This window comes from Oxyura jamaicensis, chromosome 4, assembly GCF_011077185.1.
Source record: "Oxyura jamaicensis isolate SHBP4307 breed ruddy duck chromosome 4, BPBGC_Ojam_1.0, whole genome shotgun sequence".
NCBI classification, from domain to species: Eukaryota; Metazoa; Chordata; class Aves; order Anseriformes; family Anatidae; genus Oxyura; species Oxyura jamaicensis.
Window position 1 is genome coordinate 90,907,389 of NC_048896.1, and position 3,988 is coordinate 90,911,376.

Consider the following 3,988-nt stretch of genomic DNA (forward strand, 5'->3'; position numbering starts at 1 on the left):
GTCTCCTTCATAGCAGGGAGAGAGCCGAGTGTGCCCCCTTCTCCTCCTCTACTACTACTCGGGTTTCCTTGGAAGGGCTGCCACAGCCTGCCCCAGGGGTCCCCTGCCTGTGTCCCCAGGCACCAGGCTGTGGGACTCATCCCAAACTGTGGCTGCTGCTCAGAGTAAATCTGGCTTTAAAAAGGTCAGTCGTGGGCATCAGAAAGCATTGGTAGCTGGATGTCATCCGCGTCAAACACAGGGGGCTATCCGTGCACCCTCCTCTTCCCACCTTAAGTTTACTGAGGTGACTTCCCCCGGCACCACAGAGAAAATCTGCAAGTTCCCAAGCTGGTGTTGCTTTATCAATAGTGGTTGAAGAATTAAAGAGGTATTTAATACTATGCCTCCTTTGTGCCGCTATGTCACCTACATGCCTTTCACGGCTCAGGATAAATTGTAATAATCTTGGCAGATGATGTCGCACCTTGTCATCTCAATGGCTCTGGAAAGGAGAGCTCTAAGCAGCTCATCAGTGATTACAAAGTTTCTCTGCCTTTCTTATAACTTAAGAGAATGAAATTTGGTAAGTGGTGCTGAACAGCTGTGCTGTTTGAGATAGTACATGCATATTTGCACATTAATATTTACAGATAAATGTGAGAATTCCTACTTTTTATTTTTTATTTATTTTTTAAATCCACCAAGGAAGTCAAAGACATGAAAGGGAATATAATATAGGCAAGAGCACCCAGGACTGAAGGATGCTGGGGAGAATACCAGCCCCTCATCACCTGCTTTCTCCCTTTGATTGTTGTCACACTAAATCTCACCCTGGGAGATGTCCGTAGACAGGATGGTCTTTCTTGTGTCTGCTTTTAGATGAATGAGGTCAACGAACTCTTCCCCCAGGCAATAACTTTCAGAGAGGCTGTCTTAGATGTCCCTTTCTGTCAACGCGCAACATGCAGATGGATCTTTGCAGAGCTAGGCACTATCCTTCATGGCCCAGATTTCTTGGGGAAAATGAGGCATGGCCATAATTTTCAATCTAGCTCTGTCATCTCCTGGCTTGAAAGATGGTCAGATAAATAAGGAGAAGGGCACCATGGCAATCTGCTCAGTCTACCTGAGAAATGTCACCGAGGTGTGCCAGTGACAGTCACAGATAGCTGTTATTGAGCTTTCCAGTTGGTTACCTTTGCTTTCAGCATGCACTGACCATTCTGGACTAACCACTCATCAGCTGTATCTCCTACTGAAGGTGCCTGCAGTTAGTTGTACCTCCATTTATCCAGGCCATAAACTCCTGTACAAAGCCAGCAAGCTCCATCTGTTGGTACCTAAAATGCAATACAGGGATGAACAGAGGGCCAGCCGTGCTTCTCCGTGTTTGGTGTGGTTTGGACTACAGTGATTTCAACTGCAAGCAGCTAGGGGAGAGGTTTGTGCCTTTCACATCGTAAGTGGCTTAGCTGGGTGTAGCTGGGGAGTTGTGGGATAAATGTGAAGGTTATAGCTTTAGAGGGAAGGAGGTCAAGGTTTTTCAGTACAAAAGTTTTCTTTTGGTCTCTTTGGGAGAAAAAAAGAATCTTCAATTTCAATCATTCTCTTCTTTTCTTAATCTTTGGTAACGTGGAGGAACAAAGGTTGTTGAAGAAAATACTATTTTAAATTAGGAAATGTGTATGTTATTTTCAAAATTTCAGGGGGAAAAAAACAACTTGGAAATTATCTCCATTCCCTTTCTACAGATATATCTTGGGTTTGGATGAACTGACATTGTGAAACACTGTTTAATCAGAAAATCCTTTCCAATTTCTGCTGATGGCTGATGATCTCCTTATAAGTAGTCATAATGAATAGGAAGCCAGAAAAAGTAAGCAATGCTAGGGCAACCATGTAGATGGGGCATAGAATGACTTCTGGGCAACCAGGCTGTGCCTGGATGGATTACGCTCTGATAAAACCACGTCTCTCTCTGCTGCTGACCTTTCCTCTGATGTACTAAATTCAAAGCAACCTGCTCTTTTTGAGTCAATAAAGTGGATTTGTTGCTACAGTTTCTTAATGAACTTCCTGAACACCCGCCAATATGCTCATAACAAGAAATGTTATGAAAGCCATTTCCTAAATGGTTTGGCGTTTAATTTAGTCCTTATGGCCCTAGATAAGTTAAAGACTTTTGATCTGCTTAATCACAGTTATTTGTTTTATGGTCCGTGGCCTTTGGGGCCTGCAGCAGTCACTCATTCATTTCTTGTGGTGAAACGCTACATTCTGTCCTTAATCGTTGTCTTGGTGATAAAGGTGATTTATAACCTTGCTTTTTCCTGTTTGGAGTGGGACATGACAGCTACGGTCTCTCAGGTATATTGCACCCTCCATCGAGCAAAGCACTAAGTCTAGCAGAGTAGAGGAGGCTACCTAGCTGGTTTGGAGGTCCTGAGACACATGTATCTCCCCTTAGATAAATGAAGTCAATTAAATCTCCCATTAAGATTTTCTAGCTTCCACAGATGGTCTTTCTTTTTCTCATATGATAATCATATTAAAATTGTATGCAGAGCCATTTGTACATTTTAACGTTAGCGTTTGCCGCTCTGAATCAGCTGGGGGAAGAGGGAATTGTCACAGTTTTCATCAGCCTCTTTTGCTGTCATCGTAATCCTTCCAAAGGGAGCCACTGCAGCCGGAGTCATTATCGGCTAAAACGTGTTTGCACTAGCAGGTGAAAAAAATAAAATGGCTAATCCAGGACTTTCCTGGGAGTCTATTGTAAAATGGAAACATGTTTTCTGAGAAATATTTCAGAAGAAATGAACAGGGCTAGGGAATGCCATGCCCAGCTGGCTTTTTTTTTTTTTTTTTTTTTTTTTTTTTTTTTTTTTTTTCCCTGATTCTGTTGAGCCAATACTTTCAGCAATTGAGAAAAAGCAAATTTGAGCCTTAGAGCTCTTTGCTGCACAGGGATCTAGGACCAGTCAGTGCTGAGTGCCCTCAATTTCCACTTGTAATGATGAAGGCAATGACAGCGTTGCAGAACACAGTAGCGTGAGGTTGAAAGGGGTCTCGTGGGTCAGCACATTGAGCTGCCTGTAATCAAAAGCAGCACCTCATATCCTCCTCTTCACAGTGCCAAGCTCTATCTTTGAGTCAGTTTTTCTCTCTTCTTTTCAGCCCCATCGGGGAGTTGATTTAATGGAACTTGTTTCTAATCACCAGCTTAAATATATTAATGGTCAATTTTACACCAATTTTTCTTTTTGTCAGTGTTTTCCTTCAGCTTCAGAGCACTTTTCTCTGTCTCTCTGTAAAAACCAAGAGAAATTAGATCTCCTCAGCACTCCCTTTGCCAGGATGGGCAAGTCCCATTTCAGAAGAAGGATCATCCTTCCTCATCTTGTCCTCAGAATGGTTTTCTCTCACTTTTCCATTTTGGCATTGCCCTCTGGAAGAAGAGTGATCAGAATTTCATTCCTTTGTGCAGTGGCTTTACTAGATCTTTCTGCCTGGAAATACATGGATGCCTACTAGAAGTTAGGAGAGATGAATTCCATTCTTACTGAAGAACCTATAGTCAGATCTTAGGGTGGGGTACAACTCACCTAACTTCGGCTATTCAGTAGCTATGCCTCTAGTCTCAGGTTTCTTTCTATTTAATAAAGAAGGCCAAGTATCTCCCCAAAACAATAGGAGATATCTTACAAATATATCTACGTTTTACAGAGTTTGAAGTTCATTGTGGGAATACCTATCTCTTTTACTGACAATGAGGAGCTGACATGATCACCTTTGTCATGGTGTCAATATTTAGATGGCTAAAGCTAGTGGGATGAAAATTTAGAGCTAATGTTAGACATAAGATACCGAGTACTTGGGCATGGCTATTCTTGCTGCCACCCCTCTTGGTTGTACTGGGCATATTCAAGCCCATCCTTGAAGATAGGTGTTCTGGGAAGAGGGAGAAGAAATTAAACTCTGGCTCACACACACAGGTCTCAGTGAT

The 3,988-nt window shown here is 42.5% G+C and overlaps 1 long non-coding RNA gene across 1 annotated transcript; it reads left to right on the plus strand.

The window, feature by feature from the left end:
* The first annotated feature begins 238 nt into the window (after positions 1-238).
* LOC118166912 lies at positions 239-2,029 on the plus strand. Its single transcript, XR_004750795.1, has 3 exons — positions 239-565; positions 1,244-1,423; positions 1,734-2,029. It is a non-coding gene; the product is annotated as an uncharacterized LOC118166912 (long non-coding RNA).
* Positions 2,030-3,988: the final 1,959 nt, after the last annotated feature.